At 38.9% G+C, this 17513-nt stretch overlaps 1 protein-coding gene across 1 annotated transcript in view; it reads right to left on the reverse strand.

The window, feature by feature from the left end:
• The window catches only part of DDX10 (DEAD-box helicase 10), a 192249-nt gene that overhangs the window by 63802 nt on the left and 110934 nt on the right, over positions 1 to 17513 (reverse strand). The window lies entirely within an intron of this gene.

Consider the following 17513-nt stretch of genomic DNA (forward strand, 5'->3'; position numbering starts at 1 on the left):
CTTCAGCATAGCCAGGAACATAGATTTTCAAAGACTCATTTTGAGTATTTTAACATGATGTCACACTTCCTCATTTCTACTGCTAGGAAGAAATATGGGCACATGCAGAACACACATGGACAGCATACTGTAAGACAGTTGTAAAAAAGTAATCACACGAGGCAAAGTTTAACCAAACAATCTGATATTGATTTATTTCCTGTCAACAGATTCTGTTCATCTATGGATATGCCTGTAGCTATCTGTACCTACTCAGTGTCTAACATTGGTTTTCATAGACGGGAAAAAAAAAAGTTACACAAAGTCTGGATTTTCTTGGAATACTTAACACAGACCACGATAAGAATACCAGATTTTATCACTATCCTATCAAGCTATAAATCATAACTTGTAAAAATAGCACATAATTTAGAGACAAAAAAAAATCCTAGCATAGGAAAACAAAAGGTTGTTTCAACGTATGAATACTTCATTATACATGCTACTGGCTGACTATCTGTAAGGCATAACTTCACATCATAGCACCACAAGGTTGTCAGATAAAGTTTTAAAGCATCACAGTTTGATTAAATAGTCTGGTCTACAATGGTGAAGTCAAGTATGCGTATTTTGTTTTGCATTTATATTGAATTGTAGCTCTCTTTTGCACCTATATAGCATCTTCTTTACAGTTTAGAGCTAGCTATGTGCTTTTGGGGCTATCAACATTAAGCGCGATAAAGAAGTTTAAACAAAACTCAGTGAAATAATTTGCTGCAACTTAACTTGGCCTCTTTAGATGAAAAACAAGCAATCTCACATTAAAAGACAAGGGCCAGAACATTCTTTTATTATCTGATGTCAGCAACATGATGGGTTTTGAACAGCTGCTAAATACAGATTATCAGGACATCATTTGCAGAGCAGTTGGGACAGATCAAGGACCACAGGTTCATGGACTTATGGAAACAGGTGAGGAGATGGGATTAATGTGCCTGACTAGCACAACATAGGACTGAATTAACTTCTATTACAATACATATCCTGGTTTAGAAAGAACTTTATCTAGATTTTAAAAACCTTTCACTGAAGGACAGTACACCACAGTCACTCAAAACTAGCTGCTGTTTCTAATCTGATCTACGTATCTTTATTTTTAGCCCCTGGAACTTTTCTTCCTCTATCAACTACTCTGAAGGACCCCATGTAATCAAAGTTCAGGTACTTACATAGATACATCCCAGTCATGCAACCTCCTAACTTTCTTTTGCAAGATAGAGAAAATCAGGTCCACATGTCTCTCAGCATTTAGGTCTACTTTTCTGAATATCCCAGAAACAAACATATCTGAGATCTCACTATCTGCCCAACCATACTTGTCACTTGTTTCTATGCTCAGTAATTCTATCATCCCCTTTCATAGCATCACAGAATATCCTGAGTTGGAAGGGACCCACAAGGACCATCAAGTCCAACTCCAGGCTCCACACAAGACCACCCAAAAATCTGACCCTATGTCAGACAGTGTTGTCCAAACGCTTCCTGTACTCCAGCAGTCGCGGTGCCATGCCTGCTTCCCTTGGGAGCCTGTTCCAGTGCCCAACCACCCTCCTGGTAAAGGACTTTTTCCTAACAACCAGCCTATGATTATATTAAATATTTATCTAGCTGCATGCTAGACATTTTGTCCAGAAGGATTCTGTAAGAAACAGTATCGAAAGCTTTACTGAATTCTGAAAAGATTACATCAACTGACTTCCCCTGGTCAACTAGGCAATTAAGTTCAGGACTTTCCCCTCATGAACTCCTGTTGGTTACTACCAATGGCTGCATTTATCTTTCAAGTGCTTTTCAGTAACTACCAGAATAATCTTCTCCATCTTCTTTTAACAGGCCCTGATGTGACACTGGCAGGCCTGTAATAGCCAGAGTCTTCCTTCTTGCCTTTCTTAAAAACTGGATCAGCATTTGCCAGCTTCAAGTCAACCGGGACCTCCCCAGGCTCCCAAGACCATTGAAAAATAATTGAGAGAGGTCTTGTGATGACATCAGCCAGCTCTCAAGTATTATCCCTGGGTTGAATCCCATCAGGCCACACAGACTTGCACGCATCCAGATGGAGCAGCTAATACTGCACAAGTTCAGGGTTGGCTGGGGATCACGCCAGAAGAATCCCACTGCAATAGTTCACATCAACCTGATCAGCTAGAACATGCACCCAAATCTCTCTCAATGTCTCCATCTCTAAGAGAAGAGCTCAGTCCTAAAAATATGTTCCAAATTTCTTATTCCTAGAAATCTGTATTCATGCCTGTCTTAAAACACAACTTTCTTTGTTCAAGCACAGCTTAGCAAGAAAGTCTTCTTCCATTTCACCGCAAAATAATCTTGAAATAGCACACCGTGAAGAACAAATCCCATAGTCCCACTAGAAACATCTACTTAATCAGGAGCCACTGGTTTGGGATGTTGCAGTTGCTGAAGTTTTAGTCCCTTTAATTTGCACAACGTTAATTTTGTTAAATCTAACTTATTAATCAAAACATTTAAGTGAAAAGCTTGCAGAAAATTCAGTATATTCCATAGATTTATTTACCAAACCAGATTCTGTTCTGATAAAATTACACATACATGCACATTTTACTACACTTACTTTCCACAAAACCATACTAGTTATTGATACTCCCTTCATTCAGTTCTTCGTTAAGGCAAACTTAAGTCAGTCATTTTATTATTCTGCTGTAGATTACCAGCAGGGTAAGTTACCAACTTATTATCCTTAAAAGTATTATCATGGTAGTTCTCAAATCCTTCCAGAACTCTCCTGCTGTTTCAAGACCTTTTTTAAACCAACATTAATGGTATTACACAGCTCAGAGGCCTTCTTGATCAGCTTTTAAAATTTTCCTGCGAAGTACCATTCTTTTCCCCCAGTTACACATCAAGTTCATGAGGACGGTTAATAATCTCAGTGATTACAGGAATGAAAATCTGTAATCATCATATAGTTTGACTATATCATTTGGCTTTCAACTACACAAAAAGCAGTTACAGCTACTGCACCCTTCTACCTTTTCTGCATTAGAACTGGCAACTGCTCTGCCTAACAAGGAGCCAAAACCATGGATATAAAACTGCTTCTGTTTCTAATATATGGAAAAGTTAGAATCTTAGCTCTGCAACTGACTTTTCAATTTTTCTTCTTTCACAGTTGGATTTTAAAACAAAAATTCATACCCTTTTTACTTCTCCCTCAAGACACTAACACATTTATTAGAAGACAAAACTCTAACATTCCCATTCTGTGTTCTTAAGTTGAGGCAAAAAAGGAACGAATAATAACAGCCCTCTCTATTTGGTGAGGTTAGGAATATGTGAAAAATACATATAAACTCTGTTTATATGGATCAGCCGTAGTTTTTAGATATAAAAACAAAGAACTGCACTTTTGAAAGCTGAAAGTTCTTTTTTTTTTTTCTCCCAGAAAGCCCCTTTTTCTTTGACTCTCTTCTTTCTACAGTTGAGAGTTCATTTTATTTTGTCCAGAGGTTTAATGGCAACATTAAAAAAATACACAGTTTATTGTCACGTGTTATTAATAGATTTATTTGACATAGTTCAACAAGGCTAAGTGCAAGGTCCTGCACCTGGGATGGGGCAAACTCAAGCACAAATACAGGCTCGGCAGAGAATGGATTGAGAGCATCCATGAGAAGGACCTGAGGTGCTGGTGGACGAGAAGCTTGACGTGAGCTGGCAATGTGTGCTTTCAGCCCAGAAAGCCACCTGTACCCTGGGCTGCCTCAAAAGCAGCGAGGTCAGCAGGACAAGGGAGGGGATTCTCCCCCTTCGCTCTGCTCTTGTGAGACCCCACCTGGAGCCCTGCATCAGCTCTGGGGCCCCCAGCACAAGAAGGACATGGAAGTATTAGAACAAGTCCAGAGGAAGGCCACAAAGATGATCAGAGGGCTGGAGCAGCTCTCCTGTGAAGACAGGCCAAGGGAGTTGCGTTTGTTCAGCCTGGAGAAGAGAAGGCTCTGGGGAGACCTTACAGCAGCCTGCCAGTACCTGAAGGGGGCCTACAGGAAAGCTGGGGAGGGACTCTTTGTGAGGGGGTGGAGTGATAGCACAAGCGGTAACAGCTTTAAACTAATAGAGAGTAGGTTTAGATTAGAAGAAATTCTTTATTTAGATGGTGGTGAGGCCCTGGCACAGGTTGCCCAGAGAAGCTGTGGATGTCCCATTCCTGGAGGTGCTCAGGACCAGGCTGGATGGGGCTTTGGGCAACCTGGGCTGGTGGGAGGTGTCCCTGCCCATGGCAGGGGGGTTGGAATTAGACAGTCTTTAAGGTCCCTTCCAACCCAAACCTCTCTATAATTCTATCACATTAGTGTTTTTTTCTTTCAGCTTTTCAATTTCTGAATAGCTTCTGAGTGTTTTTTGCTTTTTGTTCTGTTTTACAATAAATGTCTCTCTTCTTTTTCTTAAGGAATTTCTACATAGCTAATAACTCAGATTTACTTGAAATAAATTCCTGGTTTTGGTGATGCACAGCAGTTTTACCAGCCTTAAATTTCACTGACCTCTTCTATTTGCTTACCCATAGGCATGAAATAGTCTCACTCGATACAAGTAATGCATCATTCCATATTTAGCCCTGAGAGCATTAAAATAGCCTAGGGCAAACGTATTTCCTATAAAAATTTCATGTTCATCTGAGTCTGAAGCTGTTGTTTTTGTTTTTGGTTTCTTTGGTTTGTTTTTAAATGCTAAAGAACTCCTGCAGGGTTTGATCAAAACTTTTAACGCTGCATTTTTAATAATCGATCCTTTACCTACTGGTGCCATATTTTGGAGCTACCAATCTATCACATTTAACAGCTGAGGCCATGGTGTACAGTTCTCACAACTGGTCAGGGTTTGGAACAAGTCACTCTGTTGCCTGAAAAATTCTGGTTGTCATTTGCCAATAAGGCCTTGCTAGTTGATACCAGTACCAGATATCATTTCTCCATATCTACTATATTTTTGTAGGACATAGAGACTCCAGAGTCAGCTGTGCTACAGAAAATACACACACAGCTGTTCAAAAATTCACAGCATCTCTTATATACTGGCATCATCATATTCAAAAGCTGGTTTCCACCCAGATTTTAAAGCGCAGATGTGCTCTGAAAAGTGACTTAATAAATAGCACTGTGGTATCCCACATTTGTCTTCTCTCAGATTTCACACCAGGTCTGTGCTGCTTACACACAAAAGAGTTTTTTTTTCAACTGCTCAGCTTGCAAGCAACTTGGGATCTGAAAATCCTGCTCTACTAAACACGCCACCAGCCCATAAAGCAAGATTAATCTTCTAGCTACACAGTCAGCATGCACATGAGCCAACATAGAAACAAATGATGCCCTCCTCCACAGTGGTTTTGTTCTGCACAGGTAGACAGAATAAAAACTAGAAATTAGTGAGAGCTATTTATTATTTTTAATAACTTAAAAGTAAACAGGAGAGAGCTGAATACACAGAGTAAGAAAATTCCATTTCAGCAGTCACTTTTTTAGCCATCGCTACATTTTATTTAGCATTTGTATTTTGTATATTTTCTGTCTTTAAGTGTGTATTTTAATATCTGTTTTCTAATAAAGATTAGCAAATCATCTACGTGCAAGCAGTGGTCCAACTACCAAATTAAAAGAATGTTCCCAAATGGAAGATCAAATTGAATAGACATTGAATATTATTTTCAACCAAGGGAAAAAACAGAAATTAGGTTAAAAAATGGTCACTACTGAATAAACAAATGTTAATGTCTTCAAAGAAAAAAAAAGTTTTTGTGACTTCGGTGATTGATTTTTCTTTTAGTCTGTTAACATATGGTTGTAGACATCTATTAAATAATCCCTTTAAACAAAAAACTATATGAAGATAACAACGTAAACCCCATCCTTGGGGCTGATGTTTATTTAATAGGTAGGGAAAATGAAACACACAGGTTTAGTATGACCTGTTTAAAACAAAATAGGCAAAGTGTGAAAGTGCATCATCAAAAGCATGTGAAAGATGGCCCAATGACAAAACAACAATCTTAAACATTATGCAAGCAGTGGAAAAGGTCTTAAAGGTAATTGAAAAAGGCATCCTCAATTAAGAGAAGAAAAAACAAACTGGAAGAAATTGACCCTTACAGGGCATAGTTAGAACAAAACCAAAACAGGAAAACAATTGAAAAAAATGAAAATGATTCCTTTCTCATCTAACATCTGAACACATCGAACATGTTTCTGGGGCAGATTTTTTTTAACAAGTTGCTAAGTAATTTCAATAGGCCATCTGTTTTGAACATATGTATACTTAACACATGTATACAAATATATACATACAGTTTGTTTCTAACAAATAGCTTTGCAAAATTAACAAATAAGAAAGATGTTAAATTGTGGTAATTAAAATACAGAGGCAGTCCAGTAACATTTTTTTCTTTTTTTGGTGCACATTGCCATCAGAGCCAGTTTCTGAACCTCCAAAAATGAATGGGATTCTTTCAAATGAATACATGGACACTTCCATCAAAACCTATGCATATTCATATACAAACAATAATGTGTAGAGGTAAAGGTAACCCTAATTCAACTTAAAATACGCTTTCAAAATAATTATATCAGGGATTCAGCTAGTTAATGAAGCTCATAATTAACATTTAAAACCAAACAGAAAACTTAAGGACAAATTCAATGGGAGTTGCACTGCAAAAAATGCCAGGATTTTAAAGAGAATGGAGGAAAGTCTGATCAAGATGCATATTGTCTAATTCTTCCACTACTTTCTGTTTTACAGGAATTATACCTTTTAAGACTGAAAATTCATAACTTAGATGGGTCACAGACTCTGAGCTGCCTTAACTCATACACCATCCTGAAAGGCGGCAGATAGCCCAGAGCTCCCTGTGCCTGCTCATACAGATAAAGGCATCAGCAGTACCCGAGCGCTGAGCAAACAGAGGGTGCAGTCCCCATCAGAAGCTGCTCGCTTGTCTCGAAGACCCAGGAAAGGCAGAGGCTGGCATTCTGTGCAGTCATGCCATTACATCCTACCCTGACAACATGATGGCTGCAACCCCACCTCAGCTGAAGTTAATGTAAGCTTGCATTTCTTCAGCCTCCCCCCACCTTCCACTTGCAAATTCCTGCTTACAAGTGGTATTGGCATTCATCTGATCAGGGTGTACTCAAACCACCTACTCTGTTACTTCATTTCCTTCTTTTCCACATCAGTAAGATGAGGCCAAGAACTCTGATTTTGCTGGAAAACTCTTAGAAAACATTGAAGGGCACTTCAAGTTTTAAGTGCAGCCCATCCAGCTTTTGAAGTGAAGAAAAAAAAAGCAAGCAATGAGCAAGCTGCTGCCTCCGCCAGCAAGGCCAAACAGATTCTGGTGCTGACTGAAAAAGGATGTCTGTCAACCCACCTGTCAGTGCCCAAACCCCTTATCTTAATAGCTCTGCACTTGGGCTATAACAGCAGCATTGCCTGCATACAATAGCTATGAAAGTGCTCAGACAGGCTTTCTAATGAAGTAATACTCTCTTGATTTATTTTACACATCTCTCCATCTCTAATACTTCTCTTTGCAGCTGAGCTAAACACTCCTCTCAGCTGCTACTTCCTTTCCTTTATGTCCTGCTCCCACACTGGCGCACTCCTTACATGACAGAACAGTACCATCCCCACACAGCACCACACTAAGCCAACTGAACAAATACACCGAAATCTGAAAAATTTCACCTCATAGTGAAGGACTAGTTCAAGTGCTTAACTTAATAAAGAGTACATTTTTCCCCCTTCAGATTATTTCCTTTGAAATACGATGCAATCTTTCCTCAGAACTAATGTATTGATCATTTTCCAGCTACAAATACTATTTTTCAAGGGTTGCTTTATCTTCCAGCACACCAAATGGTTTGTGTTGCCTAACATCTATTTATTTCTTTATCAACTGGACATAATTTCTTTTGTTTATCATGAGTAAAAACGAGAAAAAGAAAATCCCTGGAGGGTCTGTTCTGCTTCTTGAACTGTTATTCACAGTACTCAGTGATCTATTACAAGTATTTTCACAGAATCACAGAACTGTAGGGGTTGGAAGGGACCTCGAAAGATCATCAGGTCCAACCCCCCTGCCAAAGCAGGTTCCCTAGAGCAGGCTGCCCAGGTAGGCGTCCAGACAGGCCTTGAATATCTCCAGAGAAGGAGACTCCACAACCTCCCTGGGCAGCCTGTCCCAGTGCTCCGTCACCCTCACCGTGAAGAAGTTCTTTTGCATGTTGGTGCGGAACTTCCTGTGCTCCATTTTGTGGCCATTGCCCCTTGTCCTGTCCCCACAAACCGCTGAAAAGAGGCTGGCCAAATCCCTCTGTCTCCCACACCTCGGGTATTTATACACATTGATGAGACCCCCTCTCAGTCTTCTTTTCTCCAGGCTGAACAGACCCAGGTCTCGCAGCCTTTCCTCACAGGGAAGATGCTCCAGGCCCCGTATCATCTTTGTGGCCCTCCACTGGACTCTTTCCAGGAGATCCCTGTCTTTTTTGTACCCGGGAGCCCAGAACTGGACACAGTACTCCAGGTGAGGCCTGACCAGGGCATTTTTAGTATTAATTTTTAAAATTATAAACCAAACATGTTTAATCATAAATTTTCTGTCATCGATGGAAATCGTTTGCAAAAACAGGTTAGGGTCTGGAGAGACAAGGCCCAGAGCTCCAGATGGAGGGGCCCAAAGGAAGGGGCAAGTTCGAGGAGCTCCCCCCAAAAAACTCTTTCACCTGGGCCATGGCTGGGGCTGCAGTCAGGAGACAAAGGCTACAGCTTTAATTGGAAATAAACCCAAAGAGTGCAGTATGGTGTGAGGTATGTAACGGAAAAATAACCACTATAAATACCAGCTGACATTTTAACTGATTTGATCTGATCATTCTTCTCCTGCTGGTTAAAATCACCATCATTACTGCTTTTAAAATTAAATTTGCTGTTTAATTCTAACCTTCAGCTAATTTAGGTTATAAAGAAAAAGAAATCTTCCTCCATAAGTAAACTTACGTCTCGTTTTCAAGTCTAAAAAATTGTCAGCAATAAGATCACACACAAGGTGCCCCTTTCATTGTGTCAATTCCATTCACACAGATTTTCACAGTCATGGTTAGGTGACCATAGATATCCAAGTACTCTCTCTGAGTATGCTCAATATACTGTATAACTATACTATTTTTTCTGCCCCTAAACGCATCCAGACATCTTCATGTTTTTTATGCATCAGCTCTAAACTGAGTACCATGGCTGTTATATCAAGCCTCTTCTTATGACTCCAATTTTTCTTCCTTGGAGGAAGCATCAATTCCAGATTCTGAAGAATGGTATGTGAATTAATACAAAATTAATAAAGTTTGTTTCTCTCCTACTCTCCTTCCTTCATATATATATATATACAACCATAAAGTCACAGAATGGCTTGGGGTGGAAGGGACCTTAAAGACCACCCAGTTTCAACCCCCTGCCATGGGCAGGGACACCTCCCACTGGACCAGGTTGCTCAAAGCCCCATCCAGCCTGGCCTTCTGCCCTTCCAAGGATGGGGCATCCACAGCTTCTCTGGGCAGCCTGTGCCAGGGCCTCACCACCCGCATTGTGAAAAATGCCTTCCTTATATCCAATTTAAAACTTTACTCTTCTAGTTTAAGACCACTGTCCCATGTCCTTTCCCTACAGGCTCTGGTAAAAACTCTACATCTTTCTCATAAGCCCCTTTTCTACACTGAAAAATCACTGAGGTCCCCCATAGCCTTCCTTTCTCCAAGCTAAATAATGCCAACTGTCTCAGCCTTTCTTGATAGGAGAGGTGCTCCATCCCTCTGATCATCCTCATGGTCCTCCTCTGTACCCGCTCCAACAAGGCCAAGTCCCTATAATGCTGGGGTCCCAAAGCTGAACACAGTACTCCAGGTGTGGTCTCACAAGAGGTCTCTATACTGATGTAAAAATGAGAAAACATTCCTTCTGACATCCATGCTTAAATCTACCTGGATGGTCTCTCTAGGGATACCTGGAATTTAATGATGTAGTTTGTAAGAATACCTAGTTAACAGAGAGACAAGCACAACAAACAAAAGTAGTAATAAATTTCACACCAAATGCACTTAAACAAGCAGTGAATAATAATAGATAGACCACTAGAGGAACCACGCAAGCGCAACCTTGAAGAGGTTCACACAGACCTTCATAACTAATCAGAACAAGAGAAGCAAGATTATCTTTTTTATTGGTCTCATGGGAAAAAGCAAACTTATTATGGAGTATTTAAAAGGCATTGTGAGACTGTATGGAAAGACCAACATCTCAAAGACCCAAGGTGTGAAAGCCACTCACTATGTAAGGGCCCTGCCTTGTGGGTAAGGATATTCAACATAATTACAGCCCACGCTGTTATTTAAGGGATCAATGAATACTAATGTGCTTGTGAATCAATGGAGTGAGGGTGTTTGCATGTTCTGCTAGCACACATCAACCCTGATCAGACCGGAAGAAGGAATAAAACTGTGTGCTGCCTGCATGTTTATTTTCTGCCTCTCTTGTCTCTGTGGCCAACCATGCATGCACACATTGTACATGTATGTCTTTGGAGTAGATGCCCAGCCTTGACTGGTGTCTTTGTGCACGTCTTTGTGCACATGCCCAGCCAGATCCATAACCTGAAAGCACAGCAGCCTTCATCTAAGAGGGCCCACAAAAGAAACCTCTTAGATGTTGGGAGTCCACAGGATTTCAATTTCCTTACCAGTCTGCAACCTTCCATTTTCAAGAATGAATTTTAAACAGAAAGTTATTGAATAAATTCACTGGGATAAGCACACTCTTCCTGAAGCTCCAAGATTTTTATTATATAAAAGTCTTTCCATAAGGTACGCCTTGTACCTTGCAATATCAGGCCCCTGAAGATGGCCTGAGCTTATTTGCTACTAATGCCACCCAAATCAGGGAAAACATTACTTTTAGCCATCTTCTCATGTTGATCATGCTAAGTTCACAGCATTTACTTGCTGGAAAATGAGGTAAAAAATAAGGCTCCTGTTCATTTTTCCTTCAGCACCTATTTTGCTGAGCTTGGGTTGGCAGAAAGAGAGGTTATTAAAAAGCAAGATGAATCCCTCTCTGCCACTATTTTCTTCCTAACAACAGTGCATTTTCAGCTGAAAACTTGAAAAATGGAGTGTTAAAACATGTTCTGAATACTTTATTCCCTTCTCCCTTTGTTGTTGTTTATAACGTTTTACACATTTCAAAAGAGCTCAAATTCATACCTCTCGCTGCGATGTCATTAAATACCCATTAATGCAGAATTCTTTTCACAGCGTCTTGATCAGTGTTACTGCCCTTTCCCATGTGGTCAACTGCTAAGATTTACTTTGCTTCCAAAATTTCAATAAGCATTAATTACGTTACAATTATACTTCAGATTTGTATTTATTTTTATCCATCACATTTTCAATTTCTCCCCATTTGCAAAGGAAGGAGAGGATAACAGAATGTGAGACTCATGAAGGAAACCTAATTATAGCATAGATGCTTTGCAAGTTTCCACATGCCTTAAGGCACTGCAACACACATCTCATCTAATCCAAGCATCTCATGAATGCACCAAAACATATTTCTGATCACACTGAAAACTGTACTCATTTGGAAGACATTCACAAATAGCTTTAAAAGCAATGGCCTGTGGATACCTTCTGGCCTGTGGATGAATACTGCTAATCATCAGAAATGATTCTGTGAAAAAAGTTCCTATTAAGCTGACAGGCCATATTCACCTTAAGAAAAAAAAAAAAGTATCTAGTGGAAGTTTTGATTTTAAGAAGCTCTAATTCCCCCCCCCAAGATCTTTCATTGTCAAGATCATACTGAAGAAATGATAAGGAGAGGGATTTTCAATGGGAGATGGCCTATAAAATGACAGGCTTTTTGTTTTTTAAATAAAAAGCAGTCTTTTTATAAATCTACTCACTGATAATCTAAATCAAAATATGAACCCACATGTAGGACATAAAAAAACTTGTTGAAACAACCAATACTTGCACAGCATTCCATAAATTGTTTGTTATTCACCCTTTTAAAGCCAATGAAGAGACCTCAGGGACTAGCACCCGCGTCATTTCAGAGGATTTTTTGATTACTGAGGCACCTGGCCATGGAGCAGACTGCTGCATGTGGTTTATACAAAACCAAAATGTATTTGCTTTCTGGTGGTATTCTCACCTATCTGAATGATATTTTAAATTTAACATGTTTCAGAAATTGTTTCAAAGGAAGAAATGAAAACTGCCAAACATACAAAACAAGGAACTACACCACCAGCATCACATGTAGCAGGGAGGAAAGGAATAAAGAGGAGGAAATATGAATCAAGACACAGACATATGAGATTTGTTAAGTGAAAGAACAGAAGTTAAACTGATGAAGTTAAGTGAAGATATTCAACAGATCTGAAGCAAAAGCAGAAAGGAAAAAAGTCGGTAACCACGGCAGAAGACCAAGAAACAGAGTTGCCATACTTCATGCTAGAAAAGATGCCAGCTGGACAATAAAAAGTTCTTTAGCAGTCTGCTTGCAGGATAGAAATGAAAACAAAGACAGGAAAGAAATAATGATTGTTACTGCAAAAAGTAAAGGTCAAATGACAGAGTTTGTGCTATATTGTGATATATTTTGGCTGACAGTGCAGCGGCATACAGAGGAGTTTAAGAGAAGGAATGACAGTCACAAATGATGGATTTAAGACTTTGTATACAAGGGACTGCTGAATGCCAGTGAGAGAGTGTGCAGGAAGGGATGAAAGCGTGTGACTGACAGCTGTATTTTCTCTATGAAAAAACAGTAAAATCTTAAGCGAAGTGGAGGCTGTAGGAAGAACACAGCATAAGAAATGGAAGAAATCCACTAGAAAGCAAAAAGCATAGAAACACCTGAGCCTAAATTACTTTATTGTATGTATTTTTTAAAGAGCTTTGATTCTGTTACATATTCCAGCTTTAATATATGCCATGAGCAAAATGAAACATGTCTTTCAGTTAACAGTGGAAAGGTGGAAGGGGAGAACCAGAGTTACTCAGTTTTCTCATCGCTTTTCTAAATTGACTTTTCTGTTGTTCCACAGACTTATTAGCAAGCCATCAGCTACGTTCTCCAAATGTTCTTTCCAAGTTATATTTAGCAAGCTGTCACATGTATAATTCAGAGTAATCCCCCAGCAGTGGGCTCGCTATGACATCTTATTCCAGTAAATTTTTTACCCATTCCACAACCTGCTATATCATTGTTGGAGAATTAATTTCTACTCTGTTTGGAGAGCTTTTATTTATTTATTTTTAATAGTTCTGCCTCTCAACCACAAGAAAAACACTGAGCATTGCTAAGTACAATATGTGAAATAAATCTCTCCTAAATTGTAATTCCGTCGATCAGCATTGCCACATTTCTCTTGTGATCGTTTTTTTATGTTACCTAATTGGCATCACTGGGCACTTGCACTTCTCATTTTCAGACCTAGTATCTTCAATATGCCAATAAATGAAGAATATAGCAGATTTAAATTTTGCTTTTTAGTCATTTTTTTGATAAATGTTAGATAGCACAGAGAAACAAATGCACTGTTTATTGTACTAGATTAGCATGAACAAGATACAGTCTTGAGACTGCATCCAGTAGGTTAGGTATAACGTAACCGAACCTATTGCTTATAAAATAAAGACCTAGCACTGAGGGTTTCTTTTCAGCAGCAATACTTATGCATGTACATGTGTATGCTACATCTTCAAGTTTCATAAATAAAATTTCTAGAAACAAAGTTATTATCCCACCAAGGTGTCTTCTAACACATCATGTCCTAATATTATATCTGAAATGGAGACTCAAGATGCACACTCAAGTTTTTCACACGTAGTCAACACGGGTCATGACACCACGATACAGAAACAGATCTTTTTAGTCAGAATTTTAATATTTAGAATATTCTATTTTAAAACACCCTGTTTTTTCTCTTGTCAATTACACCTGTGTAATAGATACAAACTAACGGCAATTTTTAAAAGTATCTTCACTTTGGTAACTTACTTGATATATTTAAATAAAGTTGTTGACTTTCAATAGTCAAAGTTATGAAACAGGCATGGGCTGAAGTCACACATGGTATGCCTAAATATTTCCACTCGCTTCTACTGCACACACCTAAGTCCCAAGACACTTTGCTGTGTTCTTATTACAAAGGACAAATGTTGTCACATTTTTACACTACCGAACAGCAGGAATTTCAGACTTAAAAACTGAGCTTTTGCAGAGCACTGATTATATCTTCTGTATTACTCTGCATCGCAGATTGCCATGGGAGCTCTCTAACCTAAATTCAATAGTTACTAGACTAAACCCATTAAAAAGCAACCTGAGGATGTATTAACCATGTGTCCCAACATAATCCCATCCAAGTCAAGGCTTAAAGATACATGCCATTTTGATTCAGCACTCTTCAGTTAATATCTGCTCACCACCTACTTTGCTCCTGCATTATTTGTCAGTAACAAGTGCTTCTGCATTTAGTTCTCTAGGAGCACTCACCAGCTCGCACTGTGCCTCAGGAGGGTGCAACTACCATTAACTGTGCCTTGCAGGCAAGAAGATGTAGGCAGAGATAAGTGACTTGCTGAAAGGCTTACCACCAGCTAGTACCACAACAACACGCCAAAATTCCTGTCTTTTGGTACAGTTTTTAACCTACTAGATTGTGCTGTTTCTGTATTTCTCATTATGCAGACAGGGCTGGTACAGTTTTTAACCTATTAGATTGTGCTGTTTCTGTATTTCTCGTTATGCAGACAGGGCTGCATACGCAACTTCAGTAACATGAAATTCAAATAAATCCAAATTTAACTGCTAATGATGCGCTCCCTAAGGAGCGTACTTACCACCAGGCTTGAGACCAAAAATGTACGCAGATGCTTCAATGTATAAATTCACACAAGAAAATAAATCTGCTGCTCATTGTTTCCTCTAGATTATAGCACAGAAGCTCTTCTTTCAATGACACATGAAGGGGCACTAAGACAACCCTACCTTCCCAAAGTAAAGAAAAAAAGATAAAGTTTGTTGCTTTCATGTCCTTTTTAGTAACACACCTGAATCTGAAATTACATTTCCTCCTCTCCCTCCAAGCGAGGCTACAAAATAACACGCACAGCTAGTCCATCAGGCTCAACACACACAACCAAACTTCTAATAGCACATTCAGACAATGATCAGGCTCCTGATCAGGCCTGTCTAGCGCAGTCACGATACATGTAGTCAACAAGTCTTCTTCCTTAACATCGCTGAGATCACAGTCAGAGGTTCAGACTCAGCCAAGTCTCTGCTGTTCACCAATTCTGTTACCTTTTGTGAAGGGAAACCTTATGAGGTGGGCATTTTTAAATACCACTCGGTAGTCGATGTGAAAGTAGCCACATAATTCCTTTTTATTATCAGGCAGTTCAAATTTTAAATACTGATGTTTCCCTTGGCCCAGTCTTAAAACACCCTCCACAAACCCTGTCTGCTCCCTAGCATGTTTTTGGTAATTCAGGCCTGACAACTTGCCCCACTGGCAGTGGGGTAAGTTCCAAAATAATATCAGTTACAAACCAATGGCTGAAACCGGATACCCTAAAATACAGTTATCTGTAATACTCATTTATCTACAATCTCTAATTTATGCCAAAGACCTTCCCCCTATAGTGTGAATTAACTAATTACATATTTTCTGTTCAGAAAAAATGGAACATCTGCCCTCTGTAATAAAAATGCAGCTTCCTCATGAGCCACTGGAAGAGTGGCTCTTCTATCACGAGACAGCTTAAAATGACCTAAGAGGAAAAAGATAGCATTTGCTTCTGCTCACGTCAAACAAAACGTAAGGATTTGACATATTCTCCCAACTATTTCTACTAAAACTATTTCCTAAGCAGCAACAGCTCGCTGTCAGCTGTCCCAGACATAAAGCATGTCTTAGTAATAACATATAGTAACAAAAACGCATTCAATCCATGTTACTTTACCTTATAAAAGGTCCATCAATTTCTATTGAAAATGAATTAGCATCTCAAACTTGAATGCATTCTAAAGTGAGGGTGGAAGATCATCTTCAACCACAAGGTTAGTGAGACAGTGGGGAAACAAATGAGACCCTACCAAAGGGAACCCTGAAATCCCATTTCCTGTCCCCTCTGTCCATCCTTTCAATTTCATCTCCTTTAAATATGTGAAAGCGAAAAATTATGATTTAAAAAAATTTTTAAGACCATTGCAAAAATTAAATGACAATCAGGAAATTGAATGCTACGTCACATACAAAGAATTTACTATAAGGAACACTTTCACCTCCGATTGTTAAGCCAAAAAAAAAAAAATCTGAATGCGCATGCAGTGCCTGAAGGCAGGAAGGCAGCACTTAAAACTACAGACACATTTCACAGTCCCTCAATCAAAAAGCCTTTTTTTTAAAATATATTTTTCTTTTTGTTACACTACATTTTTTTTTCTCTTCCTAAAGGATAAAAATTAGTCGTAGTGCGAAAAACATTCACGCAGTAAGGCAGGCTACAAGAAATATGACACTTTTCACAATCACAAAAAAATTATAAATATTTATGATGTGGCACGTTCTGTTCATTGTGCTTGTCTGGCGTTCAAAAAGATGCATTCTCTCATCATTGCATCTGAACAGGTGAAATACTGTTTTTTTTAAATGCAAGTAAACATCTGATCAATGTCATTTGTTCTCCTTGGCATTATAAAGGCAAAGATGCGTTAACAGACCAGCTGATAAAGTATTTAATCATTACAGTCTTTTATCGAACAACAGCATCACTAGAAGTATACGAATTCGACAGTAAATAGCAGATTGATTGTAAAGTCATACATAAGTCTCTTCTTCCCTACTTATTAAATTGCATCTTTGAAATCTAATACCATTATTTCCCAAAAAATTGACTATGATTTCACCTGTATGATAGAGAATAGATGATATCGTTGCAGCTACCCTCAAATGCAACACTTCACTAATGAAAAACAAGGTGAGATTTTCATGGTCCTCAAATCATTATAACAGGATTACAGGGGTAGACTTTCAGATTAAGTGTGTGAAGTATGCTTTGACTTCAGCTGGAATACTTCTGTGCCTAAATGTAACTCGAAGATTTCATAAATCCTCTCTGAATTATTTTGTTTAAACACAAACCTTAACAGACACTAGAACATCCAGCATCAATCACTAGCAATTAGTGGGTAAAGTCAAACTGGATAAAGTCAGCATTTGCAGAGCAGAGCAATAAAACACTTTATAATGCTTTGGAAATCAGGAGCTTTGAGTATAAAGTAGGCCATTAATCGCATGTGGTTCTAGGATCTCGCATTTATTCATGACCTGGAGAAATCCAAACCTTTCTCACAACGTCTAACAGAAC

The sequence above is a fragment of the Anser anser genome (assembly GCF_964211835.1).
Source record: "Anser anser genome assembly, chromosome: 1".
NCBI classification, from domain to species: Eukaryota; Metazoa; Chordata; class Aves; order Anseriformes; family Anatidae; genus Anser; species Anser anser.